The sequence below is a fragment of the Octodon degus genome, unplaced genomic scaffold (genome assembly GCF_000260255.1).
Source record: "Octodon degus isolate 3935 unplaced genomic scaffold, OctDeg1.0 scaffold00006, whole genome shotgun sequence".
In the NCBI taxonomy this organism is placed as follows: Eukaryota; Metazoa; Chordata; class Mammalia; order Rodentia; family Octodontidae; genus Octodon; species Octodon degus.
In genome coordinates this window covers 16,089,852-16,104,785 of record NW_004524582.1, presented here as the reverse complement: position 1 = coordinate 16,104,785, position 14,934 = coordinate 16,089,852, and the positions used below count along the sequence as shown (strand labels likewise).

Sequence of the window (14,934 nt, the reverse complement as noted above, 5' to 3'; positions counted from 1 at the left end):
TCTGTCCCTTGGAGCAGTCCTACTTTAGTACAGGCCATGCCTTGAATAAGGTGACAACGCCTATCATTCTTGCATATGGGCATGCACACCTAAGAAGAGATGTCTTAGGTTCTGTGTTTACACTGGAATTTTATCACTTTGTCTGGAATTAGGCACAAATGAGATGCTGTCGAGAGTGGGCCACTAGACACAGACACACAGAAAGAGAGAGAGAGAGAGAGAGAGAGAGAGAGAGAGAGAGAGAGAGAGAGAGAATGCTCTTATAGCTGGTAAGTACAATATCATTTTTTAAATTAGTAAACATTTGCCATACACTACGATCATATGCACCATGGGGATTTGTACTTCTACATAAAACATCTTCAATCTTTTCCCCCATTCTACTCTTGTCCCTTAAACCCTTCTTCCTCTCCTCCTTTACAAAACCTCTGTTTTCATCATATTTGATTTTTATTCAAATTTTGCCTCATCTCAGTTCATAAATATCTGCATCCCAGTGGACACATAGCAACCAGCATGTGAAAAATAAACAAAGAAATACATATGAAAAGAAGGAATAATTTAAACTCGAAAAATCTTTTAAGAAGATGTCCATGTTAGATTTTTATAAAAACACATAAATCCTACACAGTATTTGCAAAAATACTCATACCACACTTATTTTTTTTATCATTTCTCTATAGTTACACAGAAAGATTCTTCAAGGCAAAAACTCTCATTTCTAGTTTTTATTTGGGCATCCTATAACTGTTCTGCAAATAAATGTTGAATCGACATTTTTACTTCAGAGAAAATACATAAATATTGTCTTAGTTACTCTTCTCTCATTGCTGAGGCAAATACCCAACACTCAAAATGAAGGAAGGAAAGATGTATTTATCTCGCAGTCACAGGAGGTTTCAGTCCATACTTGACTGGCTCAGTGGCAGACGGGCACATGGCAGAGGGCAGCAGTTCATGGCAGCAGCAAAGAACAGACAATAAAACGGAGGAGTAGCAGTAACAGTGGCAACAGAGAGCAACTCTGTCTCCCTTATGTTGAGTTTAGGCTATCTGCCCCAGACTGGCTATAAGACTCATAACCCTAATCCCAGTGGATCATGGAGTTAATCACAAATTCTAGAAGTCCACACCATGACTATATGAAGCTTTGGGGGGACCACTAGACACAAACCATAACAATTGTTTCTGTAATACTATCAAGAAAAGCAAATAAAATATACTTCATCAAGTCACCTTTTTCTTAGGCACTATGCTTCTACATATAGTTGCCCTTATTTTTCAAAACCTGCACAATCATTTTTGTTGAGACACCAACAGTACAACCATTCACGTTATAGTTGGGCTAGTAGCTGTTGTCCTGAAATTCATGTTCCTATTCTTGTAGTCATAGTAGATAGTCATAGTAGACAGAAGATACAGAAATGGAGAAAGATGCATAGACCATGATTCTTTGCCTCTTTCAGTGGAAGCTTTATATAAATAGATTGTGAAATAACAATTCAATCTTTAATTTGTTGTTGTAAATTAGTAATTATTTCCTCTCTAATCTTTACAATCATTAGTAATCAGGTAAAGGTAGTTCTTGTTTTGAAATTAAATTGTATTAAGCTTAGAAATTACAGCAAAGAAAACTAAAGTAATTTAATATATATATATACATATATATATATATATATATATATATATATTTAAATCAAGAAATTAGATTCTTTTACTGGAAGCTATCTTGAATTGCTGATATATATGGTTAAATACATGAAATTATGAAAGGATGAAGACACAGACAAGTCTGCAAGCAAGCACCTAATAATTTTTTCATCTGTGTGCAATAAAACTGGACACATCATTTGAATTCATTTCACTAATCCCATATCACTTATTGCCACATAATCATGTCTAAAGGACACGATATGAATAAAACTTCAGTGAGTTCCAGGGACTTATACTCAAGCATAATGCATGTTATTTTACAGAAACTGTACTTTATTATATTCACCTGTATACAGTTCTACAAGCAGATACTAATAACTTCAAAGAAACATTAGTGAGAAAATTCACAAATCTCACCTGCTCATTTTTCCAACATTATTTGTTAAATTTAATGAAATGATCAAACCATTTAAGGAGATGATATTTTTTTCCTTACTGCATCTAACCCACCACAAATGCAAAAGAGTTTCTTAAGAAAAATAAACGTATTGTTTTAAGAGTACAGGGTTGCTGTACTCCCAACTGAGATTCATGACGCTACTTTAAGCCTTTCTCGCATGCATCTACATGCAGTGTTCAGGAGGCCACAATTTCGCATGCAACATTTTGAACCTAGTAAGTAGGACCCTTTTGGTCCCCGTTCTGTCCAGTACAGTCCCCACTGTGAGGGTAAATGAATATATAGTCTGCAAGTAAAATAAATGCAAAACTGACAAGGCATTCCTAAAGTGTCACCACAGTCATTCTGGTATTCACCTACTCTTCTCCCCATGCTGTGGCATATACTTTGAACCAAGCAGTAAAAAGATGACCAGGGATGTATGCTTCCACTGCACTGAGTCATGCAGGCCTCAGCATCAGTCACATCTGTGCTTTAGAAGACAAAGGGCCTGACCATGGGCAGTAGAAAAAATAGGTTCAAGTTCTGGACCTGGCATTTCTAGTAGCGTTACCTACGACACTGAGTATTTTAATTGGTAAAATCGGAATTGGGCTTCGGTTGAGGCTTTTTTTTTTTTTGAACCTTCCAAAAATTTTAAGTTCTTTCCGTTGTTTACCCCGGAAGGGTTGTTCAAAACATTAAGATATTTTAAACGTCAATTTTAGTGGCAGAGTTTAATAGGTAAATTAAAAAAAAATACCCTAATACTTGGAAGAACTTGACCATTTCAGATTTAAAAACTAAATGTGTATAATCACAAAAATATAAAAATAGGACAGTCACATTAAGTAACCTATAATCCGACTTCTCCAGCTCCAGTTGCCTTTCTATCTAATTAGCAGAATCAGAGAGGTGAGGCCGCGTTCCTTACCCACTGCACTCTGGGTCCCGCCACCATCTGCTCCTGTGTTCACTGTTCCCTGAAGGTCAGGGCCTCGGGACAAGTCCCATCAGTGGGGCCAGAGTACTGCCCGCACAAAACATTTTCCTATCTTTACTTGAACACACTGCCATGGGGTCAGCGCTCATCAGCCTTCTCTTTAAAACATTAGCATCAAGTTACAAGGATTAATTTTATAAATAACTAATTAAAGTGCTGAATTAAATGGCACTCAGCGGTCACCACCTTTGGCAGGACACAGTCATAGGTCTTCCTGGCTCTTCCTGGCTCTGCATCCATAGTTCTTTAGATTAGCTTCTCAGCTTTGCATGACTGCAATCCGGGTCTGCATTTAGAAGCTGCTCTAAGGGGCACTAGTATGAATTGCGATGTGTAGAATCTATGTGTGCAAAAGCTGGGAGGGCTGACTGCATGCTGTTTGAGCCCTCAGACTCTGTACACACCTCCCTCCAAAGAAGCAGAAGCTTAGTTTGGGGGAGGTGGCTCCGTGAGAAGCCCTTGCAAGTGGTCATGTGACACTATCTTAGCCAGTAGAAATCACAAGCCCTCTTCCAATTTCTGCCTATGGTGCTCTGCCCTTTTGCAGGCTGATCTTCCCTTCGCATTTCATCTGTTCCTTCCCTCTGCCTAGAATACAGAAGGAAGGGTATGGTGTAGCAGCTGTTCGGGATGATGAAGATGAAAGTTAAGAAGGTTGGGACAAAATAAAGACTGGTTCAGCATCTACCAGAATAGGTAGCAGTGAGATTTGCTGCAGAATCACAGTTTACTCACACCTACTCTAGACAGAAGCGGGAGGCTCAGCTGAGAGTCAGCCTTGAAATGAGAAGAAAAATGATGACTCTAAATTCTGCTGGGCTGGAAGTGTAGTTTAGTGTTCTAATATACATTCTAATATATTATGATGTATGAACTGCTGAATTCAAACTCAAGCAAAATCCACAGCCAACAAAACAGAAATAGCTTTTTTCAAATATGGATAGGAGAAAAGTATACAAAAATACACTACAAGTTCCAGAGTCTACAGCTCACCCACTGATGGGGTATAGAGTAAGTCCTAAATTTACAAGCAATAAGAATAGATCAAAGTTCAAGACGATGTTCAGGCAGCCTTCCTCAGGGGCAGATGGGTTTAGGAACTGGAATTCCACACTTTAGTCAAGAAAACTCAGTTTCCAGGTGGAAGCAAGGAATCACAGCCGGGACTAATGTAAATTTACAGAAATAAAACTCCCTACTCTTTTTTTTTTAATCTGCTAAACGAGGGTTTATTGTAATGAAATATTCTCGGATCTCTTTCCAAGCATGTTATACTTCCTAATAGCCCCCTCAGCACCAGTAAATCTTTATATTCCTTTGCATGGTGCTAAGCAGAGGAAATTGGGCATAATTATCAAGAGAGGTATTATCATTAATGTTACGGCTTCTCCCACATCATTATAGGTATTTGTGAGATAAAATGCAAGAGCAGTGTTTCTTTGCAAAGCTGAGGACACCTTGTCTATTTAAATATTTAGTTTACTGTAGTGTGTTCTGGAAACAAGCTTTGCTCAGCTCGCTGAAAACTGATCAACTTAATCAGCTGAAATCTACAACTGGTAGGAAACAAGTCTTTCTAGTCAGCCATCATGCCACTGTACGACAATTAATAGGTAGCACATGTGGGTTCTTACCAAGCACCGTGCAGTGTGCCCTGTAAGGTACAGATGAGCTCATCGGATCCCCCCAACTCGAAAATACTGTGCCATTACAACATTCATTACTCAGTCTTACACACCAAAGGCTTTATATCTCAACCTCTATAAGACTAAGATTCTATCAGTCAATAAGCTACAGTAAGTCCTGAATTTACAAGCAAGTTTTGAGTTCTGTTCTGGGAGAATATTTATAAGTCTGATTCTTTCATAATTTGAACAGTGAATCTTATGCACCTTTGACATAAATCTATAACATGTATTGCTTTGCACCTTATGATAGTACCTGCCGTACCACCCCCACTCTTCCTCCTGCTTCTAGCCATTCTGGGCTCTGACCGTGCAATGTGCTACAGCATACATTCACGTGGATAGTAAGCACACAGCAGTACAACTCTCTGGCAGACAAGTTTGCTACTTTTGTGGTTCGTTCACTCACAAATGTGAGCGCCCTGCCTATCTGAAAGTTTGCAATTTAAATACTGGTGAGTCTCATACATTCTCTATTTGAATAAATATTCTGGAGCCAGTATCTTGCGCATTATAATTTTGTTGGATAAAACATCTGCTGGAATGACTATTATTTCTTGGAATTCAAAGTTATGCAGATTTATGTTAAAAATTAAGCCCTACACAAACCAGAAATAAAGTCAAAAACATAATGACTTTATTCTTTAATGCTTTTTAAATTTATAATTCAATTTTCTCAGTAATCATCTTTAATGCTTTAATTCTTTAAATAGTTTCTGTTTCTCTACATTCTCATATATTAATACTTAAGATCTAAGTAATTGCATTCTGAATGAATGTGAATAACATTAAATTTTAAGGTATCAGAAATATTTTAGTAATAATTTCATAGATAGTTGTTAATACTAGAATAAATTAAGCCACACGGGCAGCATTATGAGGACTATGAACTTCTGCATCTTTATAAATGTAGCTACACAGGACTGGTTATTTAGGCTAATTCCAGATCACTGAAGAAAGAATATCAAAAGGCTTAATAGGTTTAAAGTAAAAATTAAGTGGAATCATTTATTCATTGAAAAGTATTTTTATTTATTTATGCATTCATTTTTTATTGCAATGTTGAGCATTCCACTCAAGCTTTCCTTGCCTGCTAGCAAGTCCTGCATCATTAAGTTATGGCTCAAGCCCTATCAGTAACTTTTTTTAAGGACCAAGTTAAACAAGAGATACACCAAATCCTGAATGTCTTAGTAAAAACTGAGCAGACATTTTTGTTGAGGGTCCCTGAATTAGAGGTAGTAGTATGGTTAACACAGGTAATGAAATCCTTAGCTTTCTGGGCTAAGTATAGGAAAGGTCACAAGGTCAGTTTCCCAGAGGCTTCAGGGCGGATGATCATTGATGACCCTGGCACAGGATGGAACTGGAATTCTTGGCCGCTGTGACTGGGTGCTCATGGGAAAGTGCTTCTCTCTAAGCTATGAGCAGAAGCAAAGTGCTGGTCACTTGAGTTCAGTATGAAGTGGGGTCTTAGCGTCCCTTTTCTCCTTATTAATCTTGGTTTCCAAGTGAATAGCAACCTGTTTCTCTTGCCTCAGGTGCAATTAGAGTGTAATGATGACTCCTGCTGGGCAAAAAGAGGTCAGAAATTGGAAAGTGGTTTTGAGTATCACGGCTTCATAGCATTAGGAAAGGATAGAAATCATGAATCTATAACAAAAAAGAGAGATGGCAGTGGGGTTAGAAAAAAGACCACTATTTCTTGGAGTAAGATTATTGTCTGCATGCTCCCACTGGTTTGTTCGTTTATTTATTTATTTATTTTGGCAGAACCGGGGATTGAACTCAGGCCCTTGTGCTTGCCAGGGAAGTGCTTATTCTACTGAGCCATTTCCCCAGCCCCCTCTCATTGGTTTAAACAAAATATTTTATTCTATTTTAGGCGCAAAATACATGAAGTAGTTAGTGGTTAGTGTTAACATACCCCTGACATGACAAAAACATTCCCCTTCTTATCTTAAGATAGAAAAATGTCATATAATATATGTCAAGAATGATAGGGGTATGGAATTGAGGGCAGGTAGAAATTTTCATCAGCCATCGTAGTTATTGGCATAAAGCACAAGTTTTCTGAATACTTTCAGAGGACAGTTTGAAATCCCCTGGTTTATGCTGACTCTTGGAAAACTCCGCTGCTGTATGACGTCACTGTGATAAAGATGGGTGAGTATACAGAAAAGTACAGATACAAATAAACAGTGCACTGTGTAGAACAAAACTGCAGGCTTTCTCCCCTGAAATACATTTTTAGCCTCACAATGATTACACAAGACCATGATATTATACTTCTTTGTGGCATATACTAAAAGAGTTTTCATGCAACTACCTTATAGGAACAACTTCAAATATATAATCATCCCATTGGTACTGACACATACACAGTGATGCAGTTTGCTCCATAGCTGAGAATGCATTCATGTCTATCATAAGAAATTCATATTTTAATTAAAAACCAAGTAATTTCAAATGCACAAAGAGATTTTCACACCCTTGTGCTTGCCAAAAGATGACAGTGTGAAACGCAGAAGATGGAGAAACATTTAGAAATATAAACTGAGCCAGAGTATGCCATCAGCAACGCTGGACTCTCGTTAGGTCAGGAGGTGCCGTCCCACTGGAAAGCTGATTCACGACTACTCAGAAATTTCTCTTCTGGAATTTTCTAAATCTTTAGGAGCTTAAAATCACTCTACACATATGAATTTGCTGACAAGCTCATTTAGGTATTTACCTTTAAGTATTTTTTTTTACATCTTATTTTTTATTTTTTTCTAGTTGATGAGCAATCAGTGATGCTAATCCTGCTGACTAACCAAAACATTTTCTAAATCATATGGGTCTCTGGAGAAGATGCCTCCCACTTAACCTTGACACTTGCTTCAAGTTACAGGAATCTACCATATTATATTACCTAAGACTTAAAAATCAACTTTCATTTCTTTTCTAAATTGCATCTCGGGGTTTTTAGATTTCTTCCGGAAGGCTAATGGATTAAAAAGCAACAGCACCCTCCGCACATGCCAGCCAGGAGCAGCCATGGTATTTTTTCTAGTGAAAGAGTATATGATTCCAAGGAATTTAAAAATCACTTTTAGACAATGATTAATTTTAAAATGACAGTAAGCAAGGGAAGTGGGAAGACTTTTAAGTATCAACACTGAAGTTATGAAGTAGTGATATATATTGAATGCGTGTTCTGTTACTTGAACAGAATGCTAGAATATATTAACTTTGTATTTTTATTAGAACACCTATGTGATACATAATGATTGCACTCCCTGGGGAATGTTGGTCTTTGCACATAACTCATTTTAATTCTTTAAACATCCTCTTTCCCTTCCCCCTGGCTTCTCTTCCATCTCTTAGTTCCCTTCCCATGTGTAAACAAAGAACCTATCTCTTTTCTATTCACCTCGAAACAATAATGTTAAGTAAATAAGTCAGAAACACAGACTCAAATATCCCAGGGCTTCTCTTCTATCAGAAACCAGAAGTATAAACCCAGTAGCAAAGTAGAACGTTCTTTAGGAACTGCCTGAGCAGCGCAGCAGCTGCTGGCCCTGTTCCCCTGAGACCAACGTCTTCTGCAAGTTGGCGCTCCCATTCTCTTGCGCACAGTACTGGCTCTTCACATGGCCCATGTACCTTCTTTTGAGAACTACCTTTTGCTAGAAATATCCTCTGAGGTGACCTGGACATGGAAGTTGAATGAGATGGGGTGCCAATCGACAGTCCCTTTGTCCTAGGGGAGCAGTTCTATTGTGCTATTCATGTGCCAGAATTTCCCCTGGGATCCAAACTGAGGCTAAAGTTCAGCTGACATGACTTCTTGCCTGGTCCAGTTTTACTGGCTTCCTTGGCATGCTTGTGTGATACCCTGACCACCTCAAAATAGACCAGCCACGTAAGAAAGGACGTTTCAGTCTCTGATGACACAGAATGTAACCTAAACCAAAAAGTTTCCAGGCACAGATTTAAATTTCAGCCAAATCACTATTAAATTATTTACAACTGTTTCAAAACTCAGTTCAAAGGCCTTTCACATGGTCATTTAATTAAATTGTCACAACAGTCTTATAATATGTGTGTGCCTCCTCCCTGCCCCCCAAAGGTGACTGACTATCCAGAGACCAAGGGGTTTTCTAGGATTTTGAGGAATTTCAGTGCTAAAACCAGGAACATCCTAAAGATATACCAGGATAAACTGTCATGCTTATCCTACCCTATCTGTCTCCAGCACCACTTTAGGGATGAACAATATCCAACAGGGAAAAATAAGCTGTGAAATCACTCCAAGCAGAATCTGAGAGACAAAGGATCTAAACTCGGGATGATGCAAACTCAAGCTCATCTGGCCACAACATGTGTGTTTGATTCATCTCATTTAGGGTCTGGTCCAAGCTTGTGTTACTGAGTCCTGGACTGTTTCCTGTCCAAGTCCATTAATTAAATGTAAATAATTGAGCTGAAAGAAAATTTCTTGTTTTATTGATGGATTGATTGAGTTTTAAAGAATTAAAGAGTCTGACACCAAAACGTGTTCCAGAACCAACAGCTTGTCTAGCCTGCTAAGTGGATTAATTGTCTTACCTCATTTTAAAACATCCTCATCAGTTACACCCAAGCACAAACTTAATTTCCCATGGGAGGATCTCATGATCAGAAATGACTTTCTGGAGAGCAGCCACGTTGATTTCAAACTTACTGAAATTGATTTGGGGGCTGAGGAAGAATGGATGATAAAGAAAATAGGAAAGCACTTTCCCAAGTACTTCATTACTTCTAGGTACTGCGCTAGCTAAGTATTTATTCACTGCTAGGCAGTGATTCTTGTAAAAATCATTTACTAAGAATTTGATGTCAGGCAAGAAAGTGATGATATGAAAGACAGGAAATGGGGAACAATTTCTGTAAACCATGGTAAGAAATGCCAAGAGGGGAAAAATAATTATAGTAAGACAACTGCTTTGGATATCCATCGACCTTTGGAAGCCACTGAAGCAAATACAGACGGACACAGAATGGATGATTCCTGGAGAAATGGAAAAGTCCTAAATCTCTTTTAATGAGGATAGCGGTGGTATAGAATAGTCAAGTGTAACCCGTAGGTCTAAGTTTCTGAATTTGAATTACTGTTCTGCACACACTAACTATATGATTTGGTTTACATTATATATTATCTGTGTTCTTCAGTTTCTCTATTTTGGAAATCAAATAGGATCTGTTGCATAGACTCTGTGAGAACTTCTTAAGTAAATATATGGAAGTATATGTGGCATAATACAGAGCACACAGCAGGGATGTGTAACACTATAGCTCTGATTCTTCATTTGAAGAAAATCAGGTGCTTATGATTTATGTAGTCATCTGGGAAGCCCCAACCTGCCTTGGAATGCCAAGCAAGTAACATCTCCTTTAAATAATTAATAACATTTATATAGCATTTGGACTCTGCTAAAGGATTTATATACATTTTATTTCCATTTCATTTTAATAAGATTTTTATGTATTAAACTCTCAGTCTCATTTTAAAGGTAAGGAAATGAAAGCAGGGTGAATTTTAATAACTTTTTTGAGCTCAAAGCCATACAGGTTGAACTTACTTAGGAAAGCAGATAATCTATGTGAAGTCTATTGTCCTCATAAGAGTGGGAGGGCACATTTTTAGTGAATAATGTGAGCCAGGTTGCACATGGTCACACTTGGTCCTACAGTTGTCCGTTCTATTCTTGGTTCCACGTTGCTTCACAAAGTGCCCTGACTGTCTGTCTGCAGCACACCTCTTTCCAAACCACAGCCACTGACAGGGCGCAACCCCAAAGACCATGAGACCAGCTGGGCAGCTCTCTGCATGACACCTCACAGATAGTTCAGGGTCAGCCAGGGATAATGCCACAAGTAAGACATCAACAAAAGGTAGAGGTCACATGAAGTATCCTCAGTCACAAGGAAGGCTTTAAATGAAGTGAACTGCACCATGACAGCATCAGGTATCCACAATCAATCAAGGCCAGAACTCTCACACATTTAATGCTGTCGTTATTCTCTACTTCAACACATTATTGTGCTCCAGTTCTCTCTTTCCATTCTGTTCCACCCATTCTTGCATTTTGATCCAACCCATTCTGTTCTCTCTGATTCCGCTCTAATGCCCTCCTTCTATTTCAGTCCATCCACTTGAATTTAGTGAGTGCTCATTCTATTCTAGTCTCTAAGTGAGAAACAGTTGCTGTATAAAGAAAAAAATTAGGCTTTGCTCTCCAGGAGCACTCAGGCTGACTGGGCTTCATTCACTAGATTGATTTAAAGAACCAAAGACTAATTTAGTTATTTTCAACATATGTCTTGGAGAGAAATGAAATACATTCTTAAATATTTTGAATATCCTTGGCTATAAAAGGTTCTTCATGTCTCAATCTGTAGGCTCTCAAATGCCTTAATTCTTGGGAACTTGATAAAGTAAGAAGTTCCTAAAGTACATTTTCAATGAACCATGAAAACTAGAAAGGCCTGACTCACTGTGCTGAGGATAATTCCAACGAAGACTCAAGTTCTATCAACTCCAGGAAGAGTTCCCATTTTCTCCGAGGGTGGGAAACAATTTTATTGGACACTTTATAAGTGTCACGTTTTACTATAATTTTTTTTTTTTCCTGGAACTAGGGATTGAACTCAGGCCCTTGCGCTTGCAAGGCAAGTGCTTATTCTACTGAGCTATCTCCCAGGCCCCTTGCTATAATTTTTCCCAGTCTTTCCTTTCTACAGAGAACCATGATTTTGGCCTGTTAAGACAAATGAGGCATAGACATTATGTTATTTATTCTCAGTCTAGGCCCAACTGGTTTTCGGGAAACTGTACTTTTCTGTAACATACTATTTTCTGAAATGTACTGTTTATTATGACTTGGATTCTAGTATTTGAGTCCAGTCAGTCTCACACAGGGCTCTATAACAGTTATAGATCCCCTGTGTGAAAGCAACAATATCCAAAGCACACAACTACTATCATAAAACTATTGCCTACATTGCAAAACAAATATCCTCAAAACTCATCCAATGTATGAAACAGCATTTGCACTGCCGTGCTTTCTGCTTCCCAGTTTTTGAGACAGCCTAAGCAGCCACCAGTCCTAGAGGGTTAACATACTTACCAGGGAAATGGGAGTCTAAAAGTAGCTTAGTCACTGAGGTTATAAAATTAGACAGTCCACCAGGAGACCGAAGGATGAGAAGTCAGCTCAAACTGCAAGGACTGTATGGTCAGCAGAGATAACAAGAAGTCAAGAGCCAAAGAAAACAAGATCATTAAAATTAAAGCCGTTAATGCAGTGGACTGGTCTTCGCTGCTCCAAAACCCAATTAGGAAAATTTTCAGATGGCAAGGGCCACATTTTAGACAGTAAGAGACAAACATCTGCATAGAAATGTCAGTACTTTAATATGGAGATAAATCTACTTCATTAGCACAGCAACAATCACTGAACGAAGCAGTCTTATGACAGCCGTGAGACAGCACTCCAAGAAGATGCATGATAAAGAGCGCAGGTGCAGGCAGAACCCCTGCGTGAGATGGCATCAACAGACCCATCCCCACCTGCTCTACGGGTGCCGTAAAAGCTATGCGCTTTGTCTTCAGGTCAGATCAGCCTTAGACATCTGCAGGCCATGATTGTCCTGCTTGTATTCAAGCATAACTAGAAAAAGCCTTATTCACTGTGTCCCTGTCGGATTCTTCAGGTAAACCTCACAAAAGTCCATCGAGTTGGCGACATTTCTACCACATCAGCAAATCTGCCTGCCCTTGCCAAGTTCTTGGGCCAGGGTTTCTAGGAGTGAGGCACTCCCCAGGAAAGGAACAACAGTGAGTCCAGACAAAGAGGGGAAGGGAGGAGAGCTATAGCTAAAAATGTAAAAAGTGAATTTGGAATTTATAAATATTTCATGTTCTTCATAAAAAAGTCCTTGATATTATAGATGAAGGAAAAATTTAATTATCCAGAAGGCCCAGTGACTTTTTTGGAGATTAGTGTCCGACTTTACAAATATGGGAGGTGTCCTGGTTTGGAGTTTTGCCAGGGGAACAATGTAATACAGGACATGTATTTATAAGAACACTTATGATAGTCACACAAAGAATCATATACAAAAAGAGAGGGTGGGAAATCTGTCCATATATTAAAGATCAAAGAATCCACCTAAGGTCCTGGATCCCATGGCAATGTCCTGCATGAGTTGAGCTGAAGACCTAGAGCTTACAACAATGGGCCTCACGAGTCCAAAGGGAAGCCTAAAGCCCATGACAATATCTCATGTAGGCCTATTTCATGGATCTGAACTGGGAAGGTCTGAAAGTCAATGGTGGAAGCTAGAAAATCTGTGCCCGTAGGATGAAGGATCTGTGCTAGCAGGTTGAGGGATCTGCACTGGAGCCAGGAAGTGGCATTCAAACTGAGAACCAGAGCTTCTGGAAAAGTATCACAGCCATCCTCAGTGACAGAGAGGATTTCCCTGATGAGGAAATCTGAGTTCCCACCAGAAAAGCCAACATGACAAGCCTCTTCAGGAGACCAAGCAGCGTACCATCTTCCTCTATAGAGCCAGGAAATGATGCTCAAGGTGAGGACCAGAGTTCCCTCAATGTGACCATAGCCATTCTCAGTGACAACAAGGTCCCTAGCTCCTCCTCCAATGAGAACAGCCAAGTTCATCAGGAAAGCCAGCAGGTCATTGTCCTCCAGCAGAACCAACAGTTTCCTATAGTCTCCAACAGCCTCCTAACAGCTTAGCTACTTCTTCTCCAGTTCTACCTCTTATGCTGTTGTCATCATTCCTCAGGTGGCTTCCCACACCTAGCACCACACTGGTTCAGTAACAGGTTGATTACCACTTATAAGTTCACCACAGGAAGACAATGAGATAGCCAAGTTCATCTATCTATCTATCTATCTATCTATCTATCTATCTATCTATCTATCTATCTATCTATTTATGCAGTACTGGGAATTGAACTTAGGACTCTGCACTTGCCAGGCAAGCACTTATTCTACTGAGCTATCTCCCTGGCCCAAGATGTCCAAGTTGAAAGGAAGCTGTGCTCACCAAGGACTTATTTCACCTTAGCCTATGTACTAGACACCTATACACTTCTATAGGAGGTTTGTAAGTTACTGTGTCCACATATACACAATAAAACTGAGGCCTGTAAGGTTTTCAGAAAAAAAAATGTATCTCCAAACGGTATTATAACAAATAAAGACTCAAGCCCTTAAGTTTAAGTAGGTCTTCAGATTTAGACATCTAAATTTTCTTTCCACTAAACCATGTGGCCTCCTGAAATATATTTTTATACAAAACCCAGGGCACATGACATCACAAGAGAATTTATTTTTCCCATTACACAAGAGGCACATGGCTCAATAATTAAGAAGTCCTACATTTTATTGCAGAAAGTCACGGAGCCACATGACATTTAATAACAGAAATAGACAACCTTACAGGTACACAGCATTTAAGGAACAGTTCTCCAACAATGAGCCACAGCTAAAATTGTGAGCAGTGCAGCCTGTTCTATGTTAGATCTCCTCCCAGGTGAGCATGCACAGGGGAGGCTCCTTTTTCTGGAAAGAGCAGCAGAAGAAAGAACTGACAGGATAGACAGCTCTAGTATGCATCAGAGGCTCAGTCAGGAAATCAAGACCTTTGTGATACAAACCAAAATTTACAACATCTAAAGAAAAACCTAGAACATGGAACAAAGAAAGCTTATAAACTCTGAAGGCACTGTGTCCCGTCCAGATAGAAGACAGACGAAGGGTCCAGACAGACAATAATGCATGAGACACTCACCTCCCTACTCAAGGTAAATTGTAGGGTTCTAAGCATTAAGACATTAGTTGTGCAACCCACATTTGAGAACCTGAATTCCTTATCAGTGCCTTCAAGCTAATGACAGACTTTATCATATCAGAGCTATGTACTAAACTATCTGCATTAAAACATACTGTTAAAACCAGGATTTCTAAAAATAATTTAGCCATACAGCTGTGATTTCCACATTTAATATCCATTCGCAACTTATGAAAAACAGACACGTTTGATTAACTCCAACCTAATATAAAACCCTCTATTAATGAATATCAGGTGACCCTGAC

The 14,934-nt window shown here is 39.0% G+C and overlaps 1 protein-coding gene across 3 annotated transcripts in view; it reads right to left on the bottom strand.

Annotated features, from left to right (window-relative positions):
- Kcnip4 (potassium voltage-gated channel interacting protein 4) overlaps positions 1 to 14,934 on the bottom strand; it is a 1,227,189-nt gene that overhangs the window by 791,216 nt on the left and 421,039 nt on the right. The gene's annotated exons all lie outside the window — the stretch shown is intronic.